The sequence below is a fragment of the Canis lupus genome, chromosome 26 (assembly GCF_048164855.1).
Source record: "Canis lupus baileyi chromosome 26, mCanLup2.hap1, whole genome shotgun sequence".
Taxonomy (NCBI): domain Eukaryota; kingdom Metazoa; phylum Chordata; class Mammalia; order Carnivora; family Canidae; genus Canis; species Canis lupus.
The window spans coordinates 43,555,104-43,581,239 of NC_132863.1; the positions used below are offsets into that span (position 1 = coordinate 43,555,104).

The window sequence follows — 26,136 nt, forward strand, 5'->3', positions numbered from 1 at the left end:
AAATTCATCTCATACTGGCTTAAGAAAAAAAAAAGAGAGAGGGAGGAAAGAATTCAGGCCCTGCTACTTCTAGACACTGAAATGATGTCATCAGAGATCTCTGTACCTTGAGACTAATTTCCTATCCTTTGACTCCTTTCTTAGGCAGGTTTGTTTCACATGGTGGGCCCAACGGCATGAGGCTCTACTCTCTAAGCTCATTCCTCCAGTAGAAAACCAGCTTCTCTTCCCCCATAGTCCCTCTACCCATGTCCCACCACCCAAAAAAAGAAGAAAATGAACTTCGAGTCAACTAACTTAAATCATATGCCAACCATCAAATCAGTTGCTGGCCAGCGCCTTCACTCAGGCCTGGATAGACCCCCAGCCCACCACAGGGACTATGAGATGGACAGCGGGTCCCACACAAACACACTGGGTGCTACTTCCAAAATAAGTCAGCACACCAGCCACTGTCCACAGTCTACATCCCTGATGCAAGTACTCTCAGCGGGTTCCTCAAGGGGCTCCATCTGCATGACCCACTTTGCAATTCTTTTGTTTCCCATAAAATATATCAGCTAATTCCTAGGTAACTCCATAGTGCATTCACTGTAAGATTATGCAATTCACAGTGCATTCATTTTAAGCTAATAAAATATTGTTTAAAGAGTTTATGCATAAATACAAATACATGTGATAGGAAAGATACTGAATGGGGTGCCTGAGTAGCTCAGTTGGTTCAGCATCCAACTCTTTTTTTTTTTTTTTTCCAGCATCCAACTCTTGATTTCAGCTCAGGTCACAATCTCGGGCTCAAAAGATCAAGCCCCACATTTGGCTCCACTCTGAGTGGGGAGTTGGCTAGAGAACCTCTCCCTCTCCCTTTGCCCCTCCACCCACTTGCACATACTCTCTAAATCAATCAATCAATTAAATCTTTTTTTAAAAAAAAGAAAAGATTAAGTTTTTAACTGGGTGGTCCTACAAGTTTGGTTTCCTAGTGCTTTGTTTCAGACATTCAAGGGCTCACATAGTTTGCTAAAAAGTTTATTTCTCACCCCCCAGTGTTGACTTTGGTTTCAAAACACCAATAGCGAAAGCTTTGACCTTTCTGGGCCTTAGTACTCAACACTAATCAGGTTGGACGTGTCTTACAAATCAGACAGAAATATAAGTAGACAGGGGCACCTGGGTGACTCAGTCGGTTGGGCATCCAACTCTTAGTTTCCGCTCAGGTCACGATCTCAGGGTCATAGGAGTGAGCCCAGCGTCAGGCTCTGTGCTCAGCAGGGTGTCTGCTGTGGATTCTCTCCCCTTCTCGCTCTGCCCCTCCCCTTGCTCCTACTAGCACTCTCTCTCTCTAAAATAATAAATCTTTTTAAAAAGAGAAATATAAATAGTATCTTACCTTTTAAAAGAGCAATATAAAAAGAAAATGAGTGGACCATTGTTTCCTCAAATATCACTTCCATTTGGTAAGCTCCCCTCACCCGTTGCAACTCACATTCATAGTTCAACCATTATTAAAATAAGTAGATTATTCATGCAAATGTTCTAGAAGCACTATATATCATAGCCAAAAAGTGGAAAAACCTAAATGCCCACTGACTCGTTGAAGGGATAAACAAAATGTGAAATATTACTCAGCATAAAAAGAAATGAACCACAGTTACAACACAAATGAACCTCAAAAACAGAATGCCAAGTGAAAGAAGCCAGACACACAAAACTAGAGCTTGTGCAATTACATCCATATGAAACACCTGGAAAAAGCAAAGTCATAGAGACGGAAAATAGAGTAGTGGCTGTGTGGAGCTAGGGGTAGGAACAGAATGAACTGTAGATCTGAATGAGGTGACAAAAACACCCTCACACTGGATTATGATGCGACTGTATGTGACATAATAAAAAGACTGGAATTTGGTCTTTGTCCCTGGTTCTTGGCACAGGCTCCTAAAGTCCTTAGAATCTCCCGAGTGATGAGAATGGATATCGCATGCTAGTGAGATGAGCTGGTGGGAGGTGGGAGTGGGGACCCCCAAGATAGCTCCAGGATGAGGGCTGGTGGCCAGATAGACCACGGGCATGATCACAGAGTTGGCAGTTTCAGCCCCAACCCCAGGAGAGAAAGAAGAGCTGGAGACTGAGTTATCACACCAACAACCACTGATTCACTCAGTCCTGCCTACATAATGGAACCTCCATAAAAACCCGTAAGTGGCGGGGGTTCAGGGAGGTTGGTGACCATACTGAGGACCTGGGAGGGTGGCACGTGCTCCTTCCCACATACCCTGCCCTGGGTATCTCTTCCATTTGTGTATTCTGAAGCTGTACCCTTTGTGATAAATCGGTAATAGTAAGTAAAGTGTTTTCCTGAGTCATTTTAGAGCATTATCTGACCCGAGGAGGGGGCTGTGGGAACCCCAACTTACAGCTGGTCAGTCAGAAGTGCAGGTGACAACCTGAGACCTATATCCAGCATCTCACCTGAGGGCAGGCTTGTGGGTGAGCCCTTAACGTGAGGGTCCCTCCTAACCCCGACTAGTCCGTGTCGGAATGGAATTGAACTGCAGGACACCAAGGAGGCGTCCAGAGAGTTGGCAAATTGCTTGGTGTGGGGGAGAAACCCATACATTTCATGCCAGAAATGTTGTGAGTAAAAACAGCTCCTTGCACAACTCAGTAAAATTGCTGAAAACCACTGACAGTACACTTAAAATGGGTAAATTCTGTGGTATGTAAATTACATCTCCATAAAGTTGTTTTAAAAAAAGTAAACCTGCCAGGAAATAGGCAAATGACATGAGACATTGTGCAGGCAGGCTGTCCCAGAACACAACGTTCTGGGGCCCAGCTACCTGTACCGACAGGAAGTCCAGACCGCCCCCCCAAAGATGCTCCAACACCCTCTACTTCCATTCGTGCCAGGGAGGGAAGAAGGGTCAGTTCTGCTCCTGCCTATCTCCAAGAACAAATTAGATGCAGCTCCTTCAGGACCAAGGATGGCACAGTGTGGAATCCCACTCCACCAACATTGTACCCCATCCCCCAGTGGCCCAGATCCCCACTGCATCAGGGACCAGACCCCTTAACCCCACTCGAGCTGCAAATTCTTAGGGCACAGACCTCCCACAGCAACCTAAACCCAGCGTTTCAGTGTAACTCCCAATTCCATGGTAGACCCAACCCCCAGGGGGTCCTTCCACTCACCCACTCTGCAGGTTGCTAGATTAAAAGAGTAGGGGGTACTCAGTTCAATTTAAGTTTCAGATAAACTTACACTTTTTCAATATAAGTAGATCCCAAACATTGAAGGGAACATTTTTTTTTAAAGATTTTATTTATTTATTCATAGAGACATAGAGAGAGAGGGGGGCAGAGGCACAGGCAGAGGGAGAAGCAGGCTCCATGCAGGGAGCCTGATGTGGGACTCGATCCAGGGTCCCCAGGATCACGCCCTGGGCTGAAGGCGGTGCTAAACCGCTGCTCCACCGGGGCTGCCCTGAAGGGGACATATTTATAATAAAAAATTATCCATCGTTTATCTTGCAACCCTGCATAGGGAATGAATGAGATGGTTCTACTGAGATATATTTTTATTCACTAAATCTGGCAATACTACCCCCAGAGCTATTTTATCTCCTGGGACCCTTTCTCTTCCCTGCTTCTGGATCTTTGTGGGAGCCCAACCCTAGAAGGTCTTCTTAACTTCAGTCCCAGGGACAGGCAGTTGTGTGATCAACCCTTTCCCTTCCAGAAGGTTCCAGGGCTTCTTATGCTGGTTGGTCTGCCTTCCTCTAAGCTCTACATTGCAAAGGTCAGGGCAGCCTTGCTAAGTCCAATAAAAGCTCCACCTTCCTGCTGTCCTCTGAGCCAGCAACACCTCCTCAAGCATCTGTAACTTTTTATCTATGTAGAGACCAAATAGCAGCTTCTCTTGCTGAAAAGAAAAGTTAGGGGCAGCCTGGGTGGCTCAGCGGTTTAGCGCTGCCTTCAGCTCAGGGCGTGATCCTGGAGACCCGGGATCGAGTCCCACGTCGGGCTCCCTGCATGGAGCCTGCTTCTCCCTCTGCCTGTGTCTCTGCCTCTCTCTGTGTCTCTCGTGAATAAATAAATAAAATCTTAAAAAAAAAGAAAAGAAAAGAAAAGTTAGCACAAGCTCTCTCTTCGGGCAGGGCCAGCACTTGACTCAGGAAATGCTTGTTAGCACGAATATTTGCAATTTCTAAAGCACCTACTTTGTGCCGGGCTGTGCAGTCAGGAACCAGGGCACCCTGTGAGGATCGAGGCAGGAAGGGAACTAATATTTACTGAGAGCGTGCTGAGCTCCAGGCACCATTCCAAGTGCTTTCAATGTACCAATTTATTCAATTTCATGCTTGTTTCATTCCCTTCACACCCTTGAATGAAGAAACTGCTTATTATCCACCTTTTAGAGACAGAAAACCTAAGGCACGGAGCAGGTTAAGGAACCATGCCCAAAAGGGGACCCAGCGAGTGCCACATGCTTTAATGACACAAGTTCTAGGAATCAACCACTGACTGACCAACACCTGGTCAGGAAGCATATGTCATCCTTTGCCAAGGGTTTAGGTTACAGGATCAGATGGAGGGGCACTCGGACCTGAAGGATACCACCCACCAACTGGGCATCATCCCCAACACCACCCAAAATAGCCACTGCTTCCTGGGAATTGACTCTGTGCCAGTCACTGTGATCACACAGATCTGAGACGGTGATGTCACTTGCTCCTCTAATTTAACTGCATCTTCGAAACCACACAGCAATCACCCGCATTTCACTGATGCCAAAGCCAAGAAGCCTGAGCTGTTTCCCCTATGGCGCAATAATACAATCTGTAAGACAGGGCGGGGGAAAGGGCCTCAATCATTTCGTGATTAAAAAAAAAAAATGAATTGCTCAAGGATTTGAAAGGCTAAACCATTTTAAAAAGGAAAAACTAGCATTTGTTTAAAGAAAAGAAAATAATCAAATCCGGAAGTCTAAAGTGTTTACCTAATATCCAAAAGCAACTTTCGGTAAGACGGACACACTTTTTTAAGGGATAAATCTAAACTTTTGAAATGAAAAAGACCCAACTCTGTCTGGCCTTACATTTCCATGATGGGATGACTGGGTCTTCAGTACACATACAATAGAGTTAATTTCATTAAATGGGACAAGAAGTGATTGTAGCTGCCTAGAAAAAAGAAAAAAAAAACTTAATAATTATACACTCCCCTCCAAAATGAAAGGTCAGGCTGTCCTACCCAGTGAAAGTGTCACACGAGCCATTAGCCATTTAAGCCTTGGAAGTTCAGTCTTCGGTGTTCTGACTCCCAAAGCTGCTCCTCATGCCAGGTGCCTGTCGCTCCCACATCCAGTACGTGTTGTGCCGGGAACAGACCCACCCTGGGCAGGTACAAACCACTGGCCCAGGCAAGTCCTTTAAAAACAAAGATGCTTAAATCTGAGACACAACATCCCTTTGTCCTTTGGAACCTGCAGCATCCCCCCCTCTCGTCCAACGCCCAAAGTCAGCTAACTCGTGGACTGAGCCAGGTAATGTCACTCTCAGGATCCTGAGGATCCACTTGCCGTCTTGTGACCCAGGGGCATTCCTGGGTCTCCCTGAGCTTTTGTTTACAAGAACCTCACTTTTGTGCTTTTCTCTGAAAGTCCTTACCGGGAATTCATTTCTCGGGGGCGACAATTCCTCTGCTGGAATTAATCTGCAAACAAAACCAGCTGTGTTGGAGGGTACAGGAATGAGGGCAAAGAAGGTACCTTCCAATGTGACCAGTATTAATCTAATCATAACATACATCAAATAGAATTTTGGTTAAAAACCTGTGGTAATGGGGGCACCGCGGTGGCTTAGTCAGTAAAGAATCTGCCTTCGGCTCAGGTCATGATCGCAGAGTCCTGGGATCGAGTCCCATATTGAGCTCCCTGCTCATCAAGGAACCTGCTTCTCCCTCTCTTCCTCTCTCTAATAAATACAATCTTAAAAAAAAAATCTATAGTAATGATAATGTCACGGGGTGATGGAGCAGGATAAGAAAGCTAAATCCTCACCTCCTACGGCGGGAAGCCCACGCATGACATCTGATATGTAGAACCAAGTAGACCTGGAGGCGGACTGCCCTCAAGGAGGAGGGAACTCAGACCACCCCTGCCCCACTGTCTTCCCAGGGCTGCTGGTGATCACAGGGACAAGATGCTTTTGTAAGTCACGCTGCATGGTCACCAAACAAGGACCACCAAAGCTAGCAATGCAGCAGGAGCTGATAACCTTGCAGAGAAGAGGGAAGGACAGAAGGGAACCACTGGGCACCGCGCTGGAAGCTTCAAGGGCAAATCTCACCAAGTCCCACGGCTCTGCGTGGCAGCTGCCATCTCCCACCTTCGGTAGTGAGGAAACAGGCTCTGAGAGCTGAGGTCCACTTCCCAGGCCACGCAGGAAGCGGAGTCAGGACTGCACTCCAGAGCCCTCTGCATCCTGCCCTGTGGTTTGCCCACCCTGAGGGTCACGGGGCACACTCCTCTGTGGGTGAAGGCGCCGGGCGAACACAACTGAACATAACTTTCTGGTTTTAAGGTAAAAATGCCTCCACTCTGCTGATGTATCAAACAGCTATTAACATGTTCTCTACAGATTTAAAAAAAAAAAAACCATCTAGCAGGTACCACATTCATGGCTCCAGACTCCGTAAGGGGCAGGCTAATGACTCATTTAGTAACCCCCCATGATGCTCCTTAACATTTAAAATGAAATGGACAAAGTCTTTTGTGTGCTATAAAAGAAAAATGTAGCTCAACAGGTGCATTAAAAGGCCATATTTTTAAAGGCATTTCTGTTTATAATTATTGGCATTTGTGCTCTAATGCAAGATGAAAATCCTTCTGCTTAACACCCTGAATTCATCTAGAGGGAAGGAATAAAAAAATCAAGTTTGCCTTGAAAACCAAGCTACTTTTTCAAACAGCCTGAGACTCCCAGTAGAACTCAAGTCGCCCTGAGTTGATTTTGAACTATGAGCAACTCCCCTCTCTTCTTTAAAAGTTTATTCATTGATTTTTTTAGTAATCTCTACACACAATGGGAGGCTCAAACTCAAGATCCCAAAATCAAGAGTCGTATGTTCTTCCAACCGAGCCAGCTGGGCATCCCAACTCCCTCCTCTTTCTTAATTAAGAGCTGACTTTTCAGCTAAAAGGCCCCCTTCCTGCAGGAAGCCTATGATGACTGCACCCGGCACTGGTGACCAATGCCTCCTGAATGCCTGGAGCATTTATTACCTGCAACCCCCAGTTCTCACATCAAACAATTGTGTGAGGACCTACCCATCCCAATTACTGCACTTGGTGCAGGGAACAGACCATAGAGATGACAGAGAAGGACCCCGCTCTCCTGGATCTTACCCAAATGAATAAACAAGAAGATATTATGAACTATGGAAATAAGCCAGCTGATACCACTGAAAGTGACTGGATGAGGACGGTGGCATGCTAATAAATGTTTAGCCACCAGCTCTCTTAGGGACAAGGGGAGGCCCTAATTCAGAGTGTTTTCCCATTTCTTTTGTGTAAATACCCTCACATCATGGTTGCCTGTCTGGCTCAAGAGAGTGGATTATTAAATTTTCAAAAACATTATAAGCTGTTAGTCAAGCTACCACCATGGCATCCTGGGACAAGGACTTGGGAGAAGGTGTGCAGCAGTGCGCCATTATGTGAGAGCTCCACCACATGAATGGGAGCACTGCGTAACCTCAAGATCACAGGAAATACCCAAATGTGGTAAAATAATTAGATTTTTTTAAGATTTTTTATTTATTTATTCATGAGAGACAGAGAGAGTGAGAGAGGCAGAGACAGAGGCAGAGGGAAAAGCAGGCTCCGTGCAAGGAGCCTGATGTGGGACTCGATCCCAAGTATTGAGGATTATGACCCAAGCCAAAGGCAGATGCCCAAGCACAGAGCCACCCAGGCATCCCATCCTCTTTGTTTTTAATGCAATTTGCTTCATCATAACTATTTTTTTATTTTTTAACTTATTTAAGAGAGAGAGAGAGAGAGCATGAGACAGAAAGAGCACAAGCAGCGGGGAGGGGTAGAGGGAGAAGCAGACTCCTCGCTGAACAGGAAGCCTGATGCGAGGCTCGATCCCAGGATCCCAGGATCATGACTCGAGCAGACAACAGATGCTTAACCGACTGAGCCACCCAGGCGCCCCTATATAACTTTATCTTTAATAGTGACTACACTTGACTAACAGCTTATAATGTTTTTGAAAATTTAATAATCCACTCTCTTGAGCCAGACAGGCAAGCTCCAACACACCCACATTAACAAGGGGGACAGAGAAGGGCTGTTCTGAGCAAGTGACTTTTACGATAAAACCAGAGAGGAGGGGAGGTGCCAGCCACGCAAAGATACTGACCTGAGAGGGGCCTGGGCCGCGGAGGGAGAGGAGGTCAGTGGGGCTGGAGCTCAGGCGAAAGAGTGCGTGTGGAGAGGCCGGCCTGGAGGACGGGCACACTGTGCAGAGCCTTTGGATGGTAGAAGTGACTTAGCTGACAGTCTCGTGACAACAAGAAGCCACGGAAGGTTTTATTAGGAACCTCTGGGAGAATGGGCCACAGGAGTAACAAGAGCGGAAGAAGGGAGCCCCTCTGGGCAGCTGTAACAGTTGTCCAGGAGGCAGAGGTGACACCTCCCGATGCTTGTGTGTGCTTTTGCAAATGGTATGTCTTAAAGGGGCCTTTACATTTTTCTTGCCTGAGCCCCCCAAAATGAATCACAGAGAGTAAGATACTCCTATTTTAAAGACAAGGATGGGACGCCTGGGTGGCTCAGCAGTTGAGCATCTGTCTTCGGCTCAGGTTGTGATCCCAGGTCCTGGGATCGAGTCCCACATCGGGCTCTTGCATGGAACCTACTTCTCCCTCTGCCTATGTCTCTGCCTCTCTCTCTCTCTCTCTCTCTCTCATGAATAAATAAAATCTTAAAAAAAATACAAGGAAACGGTGCTGAGGAATATCTCAAGGACTTCAACAAGGCTACAGGGCATATTAATGGTTGTGACAGGGCTTGAATTAGTGAACTAAAGGATCATATGCCCCACTTTCTCCAAGATTATCTGTTTTGCCTCATGCATCACGATTATTATCACCACCTTTCACTTTGAAAGATGTACCAATTTGAGATATAAATACAGAATGAGGGAAGACAAAGAACTATGTGAGGGTGCCCTGGAATTGGAGGTATGGATAAGAACTCATGATTTCTAAAGTGTATGTTTGTGTGCATGTGTGTGTAAATGGGCTGCTGAAAGGGCCTAGAAGCAAAGACAGCCCAGAGGCAATGCACACATCTCCAACCCAAATCTTGGTCTCTAAAACCATTCCTCAAGAAAGAAACCAGAGGTCCTCAAAGAAGTAGGTAACTTCAGAACTAGAACAGGGAAGGTACAAGCTAAACCTGGAAAATCTTATGCCAAAAAATAATAACATGCTTGAAACAATGATGGGGAATGTCAAAAGAAGGAATTCCCATTGGCCAAATCTGGGACAATTTGAGCACCAAAATAATTAAGTATAGTAATGAATTACAAACCATTGGGAAAGATGCAAAAAAAGTATGGACACTGATAGAAAATAGAGCTTGGGCAGCCTGGGTGGCTCAGTGGTTTAGCCCCACCTTTAGCCCAGGGCATGATCCTGGAGACCAGGGATCGGTCCGGTGTCTGGCTCCCTGCATGGAGCCTGCTTCTCCCTCTGCCTGTGTCTCTGCCTCTCTCTCTCTGTCTCTCTGATGAATAAATAAAATCATTTTTTAAAAGTTTTAAAAAGAAAATAAAGCTAAATAAATTTACAGTAGAATGGTAACTGCCAACTGGTCAGTGCGGAGAAAGTGGCAGATTTGTAAAACCATCATTTTCGCAGCATTTGAAGAGAAGTTCTAGCAAAAAATGGTTTAAAAAAGCGACATCTAGAGAAGAGTCCAAGGTGGTGGAGGAGTAGGAGACCTTAGCTTCCTCTGGTCCCAGGAACTCAGCTAGATCGCTATGCAATCATGCTCAACACCTGCAAACTCAACTTGAGACCTAAGCAAAGAATAGCTGCAACTCTGCAACTAGAAGAGCAACCACTTTCTGCAAGGTAGGAGGCATGGAGAAGTGACAGCGACCCATGGGAAGAGAGACCGCAGGGCGAGGGAGCCTCAGCAGCCGGCACTGGAAAGGGGAAGAGCAGCTGAGCACAAAATCACAAATTTCAGAAGTCTGCTCGGGTGAGGGACGTCCCTGCCTCAAAGGCGCTCAGGCAGCAAAGCAGGGGGGGGAATCCCAGTGGGACAGTATGGTCTCAGGATCCCCAGAGGGTCACAGGGAGACCAGGGGTACCTGCGTGTGGCAGGGGAAGCCAGCTGCAATCAGCGAGCCCAGGAGCAGGCTCTCAGCTTGGGGTGGCCACAGACCCCGAACTGGGGTGCAGTCTGCATGATCGGTCTCCCAGCAGGGGCCCAGCAAGTGGTAAAACCGGGGAGACCCTCCCTTCCTCCCCGGGGCGGAGCCGTGCAAGGAGTGAACTGCAGGAGTCTGCGGGGCTTAGAGACTCAAGACAGGGTCTTGTGCCTGAGATAGACACCTTAGGTCACAGGCTGGGTGAGCATGGAGTGCAGATGGGGACCAGGGAGACAGGAGGGCTGGACTGCTTTTCCCTAAGGCTGCACTAAGGAGTGGGGCCCCAGCTCTCGGCTGCGGGACTGGAGATTGGGAGGCTGCCTTTTTCACCTCATCCTCTAAAGTTCTGGGGAAAGCCTTCAGGGAGGGTATTATGTCAGTGAAATAAGGTACTCAGAGAAGGATAATCATCATATTGTTTCACTCAAACGTGGAATATAAGAAATAATATAAGGAATTATAAGGGAAAGGAGGGGAACTGAGTGGGAAAAATTAGAGAGGGAGACAAACCATGAGAGACTACTAACTCTGGGAAATAAAGGGTTGCAAAAGCAGAGGTAGGTGGGAGGATGGGGAAACTGGGTGATGGGCACTGAGGAGGGCACTTGATGGGATGAGCACTGGGCATTACACTACATGTTGGCAAACTGCACTTAAATTTTTTAAATGTGGGGGGTGGGGGAAGCCACTTAGAGCAATCCGGAGCAGATTGCTTAGCCCAGCCCCCTGGCAAGGATGGTGCAATTCTGCCCAAAGACACTTGAGACTCAAGGCAACAGGACCCTCCCTAGAAGATCAGCAAAGAACATCCAGCCAAGACTAAGTCTACCCATCACTGAGAACTACAAAACTCCAGCGCTAGGGGAATACGGCATATGGAATTCATGGGGGTTTTCCCCACCATTCTTTAGTCTTTCCATTTAATTTTTTTACTTCTTTCCTTTTCAACTAATTTCTTATGTCAACAAGGTTTTAAAAAATATTTTTTGATTTTCATTTTTACAGTTACATTCTACCCTTTCATTATATTTTATTTTATATTTGTGTGTGTGTATGTGTATGTTTTTCTTTCTTTACAATTTTGGGATGTAGTTTCTTCTAGAAGACCAAAATACACCTAGAATATAGTGTATAGCTCTGTTCTCTTCACCCTTCTGATCATATTAACTTTTATTTTGCTTTTTTTTTCTTCTTTTGTTTTTGTTTTGTTTTGTTTTGTGTTTTGTTAAAGTCTTTAATTTTCATCTTTACAATCACATTGTATTCTTTCAATGTATTTAATTTTATTTTTGTATATTTTTTTCTTTCTTTACAATTTTGAGATGTAGTTTCTTCTAACAAACCAACCAAAATACACTCAGGATATAATGCATTTCTCTGTTCTGTTCACCTGTTTATATTCCTTCCTATTTTGTCTTTTAATTTCATTTTTGCAATTACATTCTATCTTTTCATTGTATTTAGTTTTTGAGTACATATATGTATTTCTTTTGTTACAAGTTTGGGATCTAGTTTCCTAACAAATAGACCAAAATAGACACAGGATCCATTATATTGCTTGATTCTATTCACCTATTCTATTCTGTTCTATTATATTCTCTCTCTTTTTTAAGGTTTTTATTTATTTATTCTTGAGAGACACAGAGAGGCAGAGATATAAGCAGAGGCAAAAGCAGGCTCCCTGTGGGGAGCCTGATGTGGGACTCGATCCCAGGACCCTGGGATCACAACCTGAGCCAAAGGCAGATACTCAATCACTGAGCCACCCAGGGGCCCCTATTCTCTTCTTTCATTTTTTTTTCAGTTTCAGGTCTCTTCTGATTTGTTTAGTGTATATTTCTCTGGGGCCATTGTTGCCATTTTAGTATTTTGTTTTCTTGCTCTTCATTCTTCCCCGGACAGAATGACAAGATAGAAAAACTCACCTCAAAAAAAGAGAACAAGAGGCAGTACTGACTGCCAGGGACCTAATCAGTTTAGACATAAGTAAGATGTCAGAACTAGAGTTCAGAATAACGATTATAAAAATAGCAGTAGGGCTTGAAAAAAGCATAGAAGACACTAGAGAATCCCTTTCTGAAGAAATAAAAGAATTAAAATCTAATCAAGTCAAAACCAAAAAGGCTATTAATGAGATGCAATAAAAACTGGAGTCTATAATGGCTAGAATAAATGAGGCAGAAAAGAGAACTAGTGATACAGAAGACAAAATGATAGAGAATAAAGAAGCTAAGAAAAAGAGATAAACAACTACTGGATCACAAGAGGAGAATTTGAGAGATAAGTGATACCATAAAGTGAAACAATAATAGAATAATTGGGATCCCAGAAGAAGAGGAAAGACATGGGGGGCAGAAGGTATACTGGAGCAAATTGTAGTGGAGAACTTCCCTAATCTGGGGAAGGAAACAGGCATCCAAGCCCAGGAGGCACAAAGAACCCCCCTCAAAATCAATAAAAATATGTCAATACTTCAACATATAACAGTGAAATGTGCAAATCTCAGAGCCAAAGAGAAAATCTGAAAGCAGCCCGGGGCAAGAGGTCTGTAACCTAAAAGGGTAAAATATTAGATTGGCAGCAGACCTATTCACAAAGACCTGGCAGGCCATAAAAGACTGAAATGATATATTCAGAGTGCTAAATGAGAAAAATATGCAGCTAAGAATACTTTATCCAGTTAGGATCTCATTCAAAATAGAAGGAGAGATAAAAAGTTTCCAGAACAAGCAGAAACTAAAAGAATTTGTGATTACCAAACCAGCCCTACAAGAAATATGAAATGGGATCCTTTAAGCAAAGAAAGAGCCCAAAAGTAACATAGAACAGAAAGGAACAGAGACAACATACAGAAACAGTGACTTTACATGTAATATAATGGCACTAAATTCATATCTTTCAATAGTTCCTCTAAGTGTAAATGGGCTAACATCCCAATCAAAAGACACACACAAAAAAATCAGATTGGATAAAAAAAAAAGCAAGACCCACCAATATGCTATCTGCAAGAGACTCCTTTTAGACACAAAAATACCTCCAGATTTAAAGTGAGGAAGCAGAAAACCATTTATCATTCTAATGGACCTCAAAAAAAGTTGGAGTGGTGATCCTTATATCAGACAAGTCAGATTTTAAACCAAAGACTGTAATGAAAAGATGAAGAGGTGCACTATATAATAAAGGGTCTATCCAAGAAGAAAATCTAACAATTGTAAATATTTATGCCCCTAACATGGGGGGGGCAGCCAATTATATATGTCAATTAATAATCAAATTAAAGAAACACATTGATAGTAATACAATAATAGTAGGGGACTTTAACACCCCACTCACTGCAATGGACAGATCATTTAAGTAGAAGATCAACAAGAAAACAAGGGCTTTGAATGACACACTAGACCAGATGGACTTCACAAATACATTCAGAATATATTCAGAATATTCTATCCTAAAGCAAGAGGATACACACTCTTCTCCAGGGCACAGGGAACATTCTCCAGAATAGATCACAAGTGGGTCACAAATCAGGTCTCAACCAATACAAAAAGACTGGGATCATTTTCTTGCGTATTTTAAGACCACAATTCTTTGAAACTTAAACTCAATCACAAGAGGAAATTAGGAAAGAACTCAAATACATGGAGACTAAAGAGCATCCTACTGAAAAAAGAATGAGTCAACCAGGAAATAAGAGTTTTAAAAATTCATGAAAACACATGAAAATGAACACACAACTGTTCAAAACCTTTGGAATGCAGCAAAGGTTGTCCTAAGAAGGAAGTATATAGCAATACAAGCCTTTCTCAAGAAACAAGAAAGGTCTCAAATACACTACCTAACCTTACACCTAAAGGAGCTGGAGAAAAAACAGCAAATAAAATCTAAACCCAGCAGAAGAAGAGAAATAATAAAGATTAGAGCAGAAATCAATGCAATAGAAACCAAAAGAACAGTAGAACAGATCAACAAAACTAAAAGCTGGTTCTCTGAAAAAAATCAGTAAGATTGATAAATAAATCCTGGTAAATAAATAAATAAATAAATAAATAAATAAATAAATAAATAAATAAATCCCTGGTCAGACTTATCAAAAAAAATGAGAAAGAACCCAAATTAATAAAATTATGAATGAAAGAGGTGAGATCACAACCAATACTGAAGAAATACAAACAATTATAATAACATATTATGAGCAACTATATGCCAACAAATTAAGCAATCTGGAAGAAATGGATTCATTCCTAGAGATGTATAAACTATCAAAATTGAAACAGAAAGAAATAGAAAACCTGAACAGACTCATAACCAGCAAGGAAATTAAAGCAGTAATCAAAAATCTCCCAACAAACAAGAGTCCAGGGTAAGGGCAGCCCAGGTGCCCTCAGTGGTTTAGTGCCTCCTTCAGCCCAGAGTGTGATCCTGGAGACCCGGGATCAAGTCCCACATCAGGGTCCCTGCATGGAGCCTGCTTCTCCCTCTGCTTGTGTCTCTGCCTCTGTGTGTGTGTGTGTGTGTGTGTGTGTGTCTCATTAATAAATAAATAAAATATTTTTAAAAATCAATGGGCAGCCCAGATGGCTCAGTGATTTAGTGCTGCCTTTAGCCCAGGGCATGATCCTGGAGACCTGGGATTGAGTCCCACATCAGGCTCCCTGCATGGAGCCTGCTTCTTCCTCTGCCTGTGTTTCTCTCTCTCTCTCTCTCTCTCTCTCTCTCTCTCTGTCTCTGTCTCATTAATAAATAAATAAAATCTTTAAAAGAAAAAGAGTCCATGGTCAGACAGCTTCTCAGGTAATCCTATCAAACATTTAAAGAAGAATTAATACCTATTCTTCTGAAACTGTTTCAAAAAATAGAAATGTAAGACAAACTTCCAAACTTGTTCTATGAGACCAGCATTACCTTGGTCTCAAAACCAGACAAAGACATGAATTCAAAAGGAGAATTAGAGACCAATATCTTCAATGAATATGAATGCCATAGAAAATTTCTACCATAAGACTACACAATAGGATCCAACAGTTCATTAAAAGGATTATTCACCAAGACCAAGTGGAATTTATTTCTGGACTACAAGGGTGGTTCAATATCCACAAATAAATCAATGCGATACACTACATTAATAAAAGAAAGGACAAGAACCATATGATCCTCTCAATTGATGTAGAAAGAGCATTTGACAAAATACAGCATCCCTTCTTGATTAAACCTCTCCACAGTAGTAGGGATAGAGCAAACATACTCAATATGATAAAAGCCATATACGAAAAGCCCCTAGCAAATATCATTCTAAATGGGGAAAAACTGAGAGTTTTTCCTCTAAGGTCAGGAATATAGCAGGAGTGTCCACCATTACCACTGCTGTTCAACACAGTACTAGAAATCCTAGCCTCAACAGTCAGACGACAAAAAGAATTAAAAGGCATCTGAATCAACAAAGTAGTAGTCAACTCTCACTCTTTGCAGATGACATGATACTCTATATGGAAAACCCAAAGACTCCACCCCAAAATTGCTAGAACTCATACAGGAATGCAGCAAAGTGGCAGAATATAAAATCAATGCACAGGAATCAGTTGCATTTCTATATACTAACATTGAGACAGAAGAAAGATAAATTAAGGAGTTCATCCCATTTACAATGGTACCCAAAACCATAAGCTACCTAGGAATAAACCTAACCAAAGATGAAAGGATCTGTACTCAGAAAACTATAGAAAAAGAAAGAAGAAAGAAGAAAGAAAGAAAGAAAGAAAGAAAGAAAGAAAGAAAGAAAGAAAGAAAGAAAGAAGAAAGAGAGAGAGGAAAGAAAGAAAGAAAGAAAGAAAGAAAGAAAGAAAGAAAGAAAGAAAGAAAGAAAGAAAGAAAGAAAGAAAGAAAGAAAGAAAGAAAGAAAGAAAGAAAGAAAGAAAGAAAGAAAGAGAAAGAAAGAGAGAAAGAAAAGAAAACTATAGAACACTCATGGAAGAAATTGGTGAAGACACAAAGAAATGGAAAAAACCTTCTGTGTGCATGGACTGGTGAAGAACAAATATTGTTAAAATGTCTATGCTACCTAGAATAATCTATACATTCAATGCAATCCCTTTTAAAATACCATAAACTTATTTCACAGAGTTGGAACAAATAATCCCAAAATTTGTGTGGAAACAAAAAAGATCCCAAATACCCTAAGGTATGTTGAAAAAAGAAAATCAAAACTGGTGGCATCACAATTCTGGACTTCAACCTCTATTATAAAGCTATGATCATCAAGACAGCATAGTACTAGCACAAAAATAGACATATAGATCGATGGAAAGAATAGAGAATCCAAAAATGGACCCTCAACTCTATGGTCAACTAATCTTCAATAAAGCAGGAAAGAATATCCAATGGAAAAAAGATAGTCTTCAACAAATGGTGTTGGGAAAACTGGACAGCCACATGCAGAAAAATGAAGCTAGACCTTTTCCTCACACCATACACAAAAATAGACTCAAAATGGGTGAAAGACCAAACTGTGAGGCAGGAATCCATCAAAATCCTAGAGGAGAACTCAGGCAGCAACCTTTGTAACCTCAAATGCAGCGACTTCTTACTAGACACATCTCCAAAGGCAAGAGAAACAAAAGCAAAAATTAACTATTGGGATTTTTTTCAAGATAAAAAGCTTTTGCACAGCAAATGAAAAAGTCAACAAAACTAAAAGGCAACCTATGGAATGGGAAAAGATATTTGCAAATGACACATCAGATAAAGGGCTAGTATCTAAAATCTATGAAGAACTTCTCAAACTCAACACCCAAAAAACAAATAATCCAGTCAAGAAATGGGCAGAAGACATGAACAGACATTTCTCCAAAGAAGACATACAATTGGCCAACAGACATATGAAAAAAATGCTCAACATCACTGGGCATCAAGTAAATACAAATCAAAACCACAAGCGATACCACCTCACAAGGGTCAGAATGACTAAAATTAAGTCAGGAAATGACAAATGTTGGAGAGGATACAGAAAATGGGGAACCCTCTTACACTGTTAGTGGGATTGCAAGCTGGTGTAGCTACTCTGTAAAACGGTATGTAGGTTCCTCAAAAAGTTGAAAATAGAGCTACCCTACAACCCAGCAATTACACTACTAGGTATTTACCCCAAACATACAAATGTACTGATCCGAAGGGGCACCTGCACCTCAATGTTTATAGCAGCAATTTCTGCAATAGTCACACTATGGAAGGAGCCTAGATGTCCATAAACAGATGAATGGCTAAAGATATGGTATATACATACAAGGGAATACTATTCAGCCATCAAAAACATGAAATCTTGCCATTTTCAATGACATGGATGGAGCTAGAGGATATTATGCTAAGCAAAATAAGTCAATCAGAGAAAGACAGTTACCATATTATCTCACTCATATGTGGAATTTAAGAAACAAAACAGAAGATGATAGGAGAAGAGAAGAAAAAATAAAACAAGACAAAATCAGAGAGGGAGATAAACCATAAGAGATTCTTAATCATAGTAAACAACCAAAAGTTCACTGGAGGGGAGGTGGGGTAACTGGGTGATGGACATTAAGGAGCACATGTGATGTAATGAGCACTGAGTATTATTTAAGACTGATGGATCACTGACCTCTACCTCTGAAACCAATAATACATTATATGTTAATTAATTGAATTTAAATTTTTTTAAACTCTAAAAAAATTTTTTAAGTAATAAGATTTATGTAAAAAGCAACTATGCTATTAATGATATATTACATAGGAGTTATTCCAACTTATTCCTAAAGAATTTTAAATTCAAATATACTTTTAAATAATAATATGGAATTAGTCTTTTACAAATAACTCACAACATATTTTGTAAAGGTCCCTGTTGACAGTACAAAATTGTTACAAATTTTATTAAGAACTGTTACACAAAAATGCAACATCAATAATAAACCATACTTCATATTAAAAAAAAAACAAAAGCTATACGTAGGGGGAAATGTGGACAAGAAAAGGGATATTCATGTGATCTTAAAGTTTCTCCACCCACATCGCTTCTTAGATACAGGGAGGAATAGTTCCTATACACTGGAAGAATCAGACAGCTCCTCTGAGTCCTGGGTGATAGAATCAGCATCTCTAATGAGGGCAAGTGGACATCATGGGCCTGCAGACAAACACCCTGAGAAGGGCACAACATCACTAGTGGAGTGACCCGATGGGGAATACAAACCCTAAAGCAGTACTTTAGGGAAAACATATTTGTAATCAGCTAAATTAATAAAAATGGTATGTGTTCATATATAAAGGCCTAAAAGGATACACACTAAAGAGCTGAGAGTCATCACATCTGCAAAGTGAAAAAGAGGAGGCAAGAAAACGTGCACTCCCTGCTTTATATATTTGGATAGTATTTGAATATTTTGACAGGCATATACCATGCCTGTCTTAATACCAAAAAAAAAAAAAAAAAAAAAAGAAATATAATCAGCATCTCTGTCACTGGGGCTCTGGTGACTAAGGTCATTTGCAACAAGCAATGGCCTTGGCTGTCCTGCCTCTCTTAACTGAATTCTCTGAAAGGCTTCAACGACGCTTGGGCATTTTTCTCTCTGAAATGCTTGGCTTTAACAAAATTCTGAGTAGAAGTATGACCATGAGTCACAATTACAGGAAGGTTTTATAAATATTATGTAAAAATTACCTAAGGCAGCTTGGCTAAAACTTGCGCAAGCAGAAATGATTCACCCAAAACAATAATTGGGTGAGGAGGGGAGAAAAGTGAAAACCTTCATGGGTCATTTTGTTCAATATCATCCCATGCTGCCCATATCCAGAATGTTGGGATAAATCTTCCCCTTCTGATTCAACAGGCTTACATTTGTCACCATACCTGGGTTTGATTCCAAGAGCCAGGGACATAAGGCCCTTTCTGGACATGTTGAGGCCGCCATTTTGAAGAATGGTGTTCTCCTCCATCCAAATAAGGGGGAAAAAAACACATCAAACACAATTATATAAGGATAGTAGAAAAGCCCAGTGGATGTCTGTCTGGAAGCATTTGCCAAGAAAGTTATATTTATATCTATGCTCATACATCTAATCCTTCTTAGTATTTTCAATAAAATCACATCACATCAGACATCACCTGAAACTACTTCTCCTTCCTCAAACCTGTAACCAGACTCAACCGCTTTTCTCCCTGTCATTGTTTTCACCAACTGCTTGAGGCTGAAGACAATCTCATCCGTCCTTAGGCCAAGACTTCTTTGGGCATTCTGTATTTTCCTCTATTTTACATTAAACCTGCTTTTCCCAAATTTCAGTTATATCTTAGCATCTCCACGGTGATTGCCAGATCGGTTTACAACCTGTCTTAAAATTGACTTAAGGTTCCACACAAATCTAAAGATTACTTGTTCCAACTCTCTGAAGAAAGTCCATGGTATTTTGATAGGGATTGCAGTAAATGTGTAAATTGCCCCGGGTAGCATAGACATTTTCACAATATTAATTCTTCCAATCCATGAGCATGGAATATTTTTCCATCTCTTTGTGTCTTCCTCAATTTCTTTCAGAAGTGTTCTATAGTTTTTAGAGTATAGATCCTTTACCTCTTTGGTTAGGTTTATTCCTAGGTATCTTATGCTTTTGGGTGCAATTGTAAATGGCATTGACTCCTTAATCTCTCTTTCTTCAGTTTCATTGTTAGTGTATGGAAATGCCACTGATTTCTGGGCATTGATTTTGTATCCTGCCACATTGCCGAATTGCTGTATGAATTCTAGCAATCTGGGGGTGGAGTCTTTTGGGTTTTCTATGTACAGTATCATATCATCCGCAAAGAGGGAGAGTTTGACTTCTTCTTTGCCAATTTGAATGCCTTTTCTTTCTTTTTGTTGCCTGATTGCTGAGGCTAGGACTTCCAGTACTATGGTGAATAGCAGTGGTGAGAGTGGACATCCCTGTCATGTGGAAAAAGGGGAACCCTCTTGCACTCTTGTTGGGAATGTGAACTGGTGCAGCCACTCTGGAAAACTGTGTGGAGGTTCCCCAAAGAGTTAAAAATAGACCTGCCCTACGACCCAGCAACTGCAGTGCTGGGGATTTACCCCAAAGATACAGATGCAGTGAAACGCCGGGACACCTGCACCCCGATGTTTCTAGCAGCAATGTCCACAATAGCCAAACTGTGGAAGGAGCCTCGGTGTCCATCGAAAGATGAATGGATAAAGAAGATGTGGTCTATGTATACAATGGGATATTCCTCAGCCATTAGAAATGACAAATACCCACCATTTTCTTCAACGTGGATGGACCTGGAGGGTATTATGCTGAGTGAAGTAAGTCAATCGGAGAAGGACAAACATTATATGGTCTCATTCATTTGGGGAATATAAAAAAATAGTGAAAGGGAATAAAGGGGAAAGGAGAGAAAATAAGCGGGAAATATCAGTGAGGGAGACAGAACATGAGGGACACCTAACTCTGGGAAATGAACAAGGGGCAGCCAGCTGTGGGGATGGGGTGACTGGGGTGATGGGCATGGAGGGGAGAACTTGACAGGATGAGCACTGGGTGTTATGCTATATGTTGGCATATCAAACTCCAATAAAAATATAAATAAATAAATAAATAAATAAATAAATAAATAAATAAATAAATTTTAGAGCAAGTATGTTGGAAAAAAAATTGACTTAAGGGGATCCCTGGGTGGCTCAGCAGTTTAGTGCCTGCCTTCAGCCCAGGACGTGATCCTGGAGTCCCAGGATCGAGTCCCACATCAGGCTGCCTGCATGGAGCCTGCTTCTCCCTCTATGTCTCTGCCTCTCTCTGTCTGTCATGAGACAGATTTTAAAATCTTTTTTAAAAAATTGACTTAACATTTTTAAAAGTACATCTTTTTAAACTTAAATAAGGAATTATTTTAATGGAAAATGGATATGCCTTCCTAAAAATGCAAAAACAGTACCACTTGCTGTATTAGGATATGCTGAGTTGCATGGCAGAAACAAACAATCCCAAATTCTCTATATCATTACACGTTAGAAATTCATTCCCTGAGTGATTAAGGTTCACTACCATCCAGGCCACCCTCTCTAATGCCACCATCCCCTATGAACCCAGGCTACAGCCAACAGACACCCGCCAAGTCAATATGTGATTCTACAGTCACTGGTTATAGAGCTGAGCAATGACTACTGAAGGCTTTCCCATCTAAGTGTCAACTGTGCCTTCGGCTCACATCTCATTGGCCAAAACAGATCACATTACCATGCCCGACTTCAAGACGACAGAGGACCGTGATCCTCCTGTGTGTGTCCAGAAGTGAAGGAGACCAGACAGTGGTGAGTCAGGGAAATGCCTGCCATGTAAATCATGAGAAGACAGTAAACCCAAAAATAAACATAAGAATGAACAATGTTATTAAATTCTAGCTAGATACTGTTGCCTGCCAAAGGGAAAGGAGCCAGAGACAGAAAGGCGTTAAAGAAATACAAGCAGAAGAACCCCTCTAACATGCCATGGAGGACAATAATTCCAAAAATAAGTGTAATGAAAATGAACCAGTAGTATTTTAAAGATTGAGATGATATATTCAAAGTGATTTATCACTAATCAAAGCACATTGCTTATGACTGAGGACTAACTCGATCACTTTTATTATTATTGTTATTAGTTCCATTCAGAGAAGCATTATGCACATATTCACTGAAACAGTTATGAAAACTGTCCAGCAACATTGAAAAATTCATACACTATATGGAAAAAGCAGTGAGATAACTGCTTCATAAAATTGTGTACTTGACACTGAAGTATCATCCAGCCTTAAAAAAAAAGAAACCCTACCGTGTGCAACAACATGGATGGACTTTAAAGGCATTTTGCTTCGTGAAATAAAACAGATTCAAAATGACAAATTCTGCATCATCTCACAGATACGTGGAATCTAAAACGGTCGAACTCACAGAGGCAAAGGCCAGAATGGTGGCTACCAGGGGCTGGGGTTGGGGGAAAATGAGATGTTTCTTAGAGGGCACAAAGCTTCACTCACGTAGATAAAATAAAAAGTTCTAGAAATCTAACGTAGAGCATGGTGACAATAGCTGATAACACTGTACTGTATGCTTGCAGTCTGCAGGGGGTAGATCTTCAGTGTTTTCTTTTTTTTTTTTTAAGATAGTCACACAGAGAGAGAGAGAGAGAGGCGGAGACATAGGCAGAGGGAAAAGCAGCCTCCGTGCACCGGGAGCCCGACGTGGGATTCGATCCCAGGTCTCCAGGATCGCGCCCTGGGCCAAAGGCAGGCGCCAAACCGCTGCGCCACCCAGGGATCCCGATCTTCAGTGTTTTCACCACCAAAACAAAGGTGACTGAGGAGGTGAGGTGATGGATGTGTACTAGCTTGATGGTAGTGATGGTTTCATGATGTGCACGTCTCTCAAAACATCACATCTACTTTAAACATGAACAAAACTTATCTTTAAAATGTAAAAACAGGGCAGCCCGGGTGGCTCAGCAGTTTAGCGCCTGCCTTCAGCCCAGGGCATGATCCTGGAGACCCGGGATCGAGTCCCATGTCGGGCTCCCGGCATGGAGCCTGCTTCTCCCTCTGCCTGTGTCTCTGCGCCTCTCTCTCTCTCTCTCTCTCTCTCTCATGAATACATAAATAAAATCTTTTTTAAAAAAAATAGGGACGCCTGGCAGGGTCAGAGGTTAGCATCTGCATGATCCCGGAGTCCTGGGATCGAGTCCCACATCAGGCTTCATGCATGGAGCCTGCTTCTCCCTCTGCCTATGTCTCTGCCTCTCTCTGTGTGTCTCTCATGAATAAATAAATACAATCTTTTTAAAAAATCGTTAAGGGGATCCCTGGGTGTCTCAGCGGTTTAGCGCCTGCCTTCGGCCCAGGGCGTGATCCTGGAGTCCCGGGATCAAGTTCCGCATTGGTCTCCCAGCATTGAGCCTGCTTCTCCCTCTGCCTCTCTCTCTCTCTCTCTCTCTCTCTCAGTCTCTCATGAATAAATAAGCAAAATCTTTAAAAACAAAATAAAATGTAAAAACATAAAAACATAAAAATACATATATGAATAAGGACTAGGAGAAAACTAGTCCTGTTCACAGAGAGTCCATGTGCTGGCACCTGTGCTAAGTGCTTTCGGCCTTGTTGAGTCATTTAACCCTCAGAATTACCACAAGCAGGGCGCCTTGGTGCCGCAGTGGTTAGACGTCCAGCTTTTGATTTCAGCTCAGGTCATGATCTCAGGGTCAGGAGATCAAATCCGGTGTTGGGCTCCATGCTGAGCATGGAGCCTGCTTGAGATTCTCTCTCCCTCTTCCCACCACCAACTTCTCTTTTGAAAGAAAGAAAAAGGAAAAAAGAAAAAAGAAAAACATTGAATTACCACAAGGCAGGTGCTACAAACTCCAGATAACCAATGAGGAGCCTGGTCACAGAAGGACTAACTAGCCCACACTACAGAGCTTGTTACTGAAAAAAACTGAGATCTCAACATAAGTCTGATGCTCAAGTCTGGGCCCCAAGGGGTTCATTTTAATTGCTTGCCCTCCAAAAGCTTAGATATGCCGAATGCATTACATCTCTTTATTTGCCATCAATTGATTTTGGATCGAAGCCCTCATTCTTTTGGGCTGGTAAGAAATTCAGCCCTAACTATTCTTCCTTTTTCACTAAAACCACAACCATTAACCACACCATTGCCTGCTCCTTTAGGACCATGCACAGGGCCTAGGAAATTTCCAGCACCAATTGGGAAGCTGCCCTGAGTCTGGCTAGCTGTCCACCATAGCTGCTGCCAGATAGACCATTCCTGCCTTGAGCTTCACCCACTCTGCCTCTTCCACACCAAGTATAGCACCAGGCATCTCTGGGATGCCCACAGCCCCTGCCTAGCCCACACTGCCCCTTTGAGTAAACATGACCATCCTCCCTAAGACCTTGGGGAGGGTTTCCAAAGAACAAGGTTCACGATTCCTGCTCAGGATCCCAATGAGAACAAATGCCTTCTCCTGCCCCAGCCTATGAAATTTCTTCCAATAAATAAATAAATAAATAAATAAATAAATAAATCTGGGTAAATCCTTTCATCTCTTTTAAAATTTCTCCCATTAGAATTCCTCCTTTCCTCCAACCCATTCTTGAGGGGGCTTTGGCCAGCAGCCACAAGTCAAATGGCTTCAGGACCCAGCCACAAGTGAGCAAAATGAAGACCACATGGTCCATGGAAAGAAGGCAACTGCTCCTCAGCACCTGCCCAGAGTTGTCTTAGGAGAATTTTAGGATCAGAGTTGCCAGATAAGTTTCCTGGAGATTTCAGAAATCACATGCTTAGGTGAAATTGCACAATCTCTAAAATGCTATACAGGTCTACGGAAGTGCCTTTCAGGCATTATGAAGGCCAGTGTGTGATCCTTGGCTAACTTAGGCTTTGAAAAAAAAAAAAGAAAGAAAGAAGGAAAGAAAGAAGAAAGAAAGAAAGAAAGAAAGAAAGAAAGAAAGAAAGAAAGAAAGAAAGAAAGAAAGAAAAGAAAAAAAAGAAAAGAAAAGAAAGAAAAGAAAAAAAGAAAAGAAAAGAAAAGAAAAGAAAAGAAAAGAAAAGAAAAGAAAAGAAAAGAAAGAGAAAGAAGGAAACTGGGAGAACAAAGTGTTCTTCACACAATTCCTGCTTTGTGCAATATCAGAGACCTCCCCCAAAGAAAGAAAACCTAAAACCTTCTCCCTACCTGAATGGGAAAAACAAAGAGAAGAAAAAACATTACAAACTTAATGTCTCAAAAAAAAATTACCCTAGTACATCTCCATTATTGTCTTATTTGTACAAACTATAAAAATTCAAAGAGCACTTTGACTCCATGATCTAACACATGTTATTTATCCAGATTCTTTTTGGTTACAAGTGATAAGAAAAAAACTAGCTGAGACGCAAAGAGATTTTATTGCTTGTATAACTTAAAAGGGTAGATGTGGCTCTGGGCTCAATTTTATAAATAATTCGGACATTGTCACCAAATCTTGGTTTGCCTCCATCTCAATAAATGGGCTTCTCAGGCTACATGTAATGGCAAGACAGCGGGAGACTGGAACTTGCTTCTAGGTTCAAATATGAAGGAGAGCCTCTTTCCCAGGAGCCCCTCTTCAGGCTCCTTGCGATCCACCAGCTATGATTTGCATCCCTGAACCAGTCACTAAGGCTGAGAGATGAAGAGCTGGTGACTGACCTCACGCCAGGTCCTGCTCCACCTGGGAGCTGAGGCACCCTCCCCAAGCACACGGTGGAAGCAAGGAGGAAGGCTTGCCAAAAGAAACTTGAAAAATGAACAAATGGATGCTGAGAAGGCAGAGGATGTTCACCATAATAGACTTTGAAAAGCCCTCACTCAGCAACCTGTTTTGCACAGCTGCTTACGAGAGGCTCAACAATTTTGAAGTGGTGCAAACCGACAACCACCACCCGCCCTCCATCACCGACAATTTCTAGTTGTGTAATCCACCGGGGCCAGTGCAAAATGAAAATGTGAGGGGTCTTGTTCAAAAGGTGGCAGGGGGCCGGGGAATGCTGTTAAAGGTACTGAAATATAAAGCTTTCCCTTTATTCTGAGGACTCTTAACTGATCATGGTATCTTTCATTCGCTATGTACTATCCTAAGGAAAACCTCAATTTTACATTGTGAGCATGA

At 42.1% G+C, this 26,136-nt stretch overlaps 1 long non-coding RNA gene across 2 annotated transcripts in view; it reads left to right on the forward strand.

Annotated features, from left to right (window-relative positions):
* The first annotated feature begins 1,921 nt into the window (after positions 1-1,921).
* LOC140618663 (uncharacterized) overlaps positions 1,922-26,136 on the forward strand; it is a 49,785-nt gene continuing 25,570 nt past the window's right edge. The window contains exon 1 of one of the 2 annotated variants that reach the window (XR_012018728.1): positions 1,922-2,195. This is a non-coding gene — a long non-coding RNA (uncharacterized lncRNA). Of the gene's footprint in view, positions 2,196-22,622; positions 22,819-26,136 lie in introns of those variants that run through there. The other variant, XR_012018729.1, reaches the window with a different exon arrangement.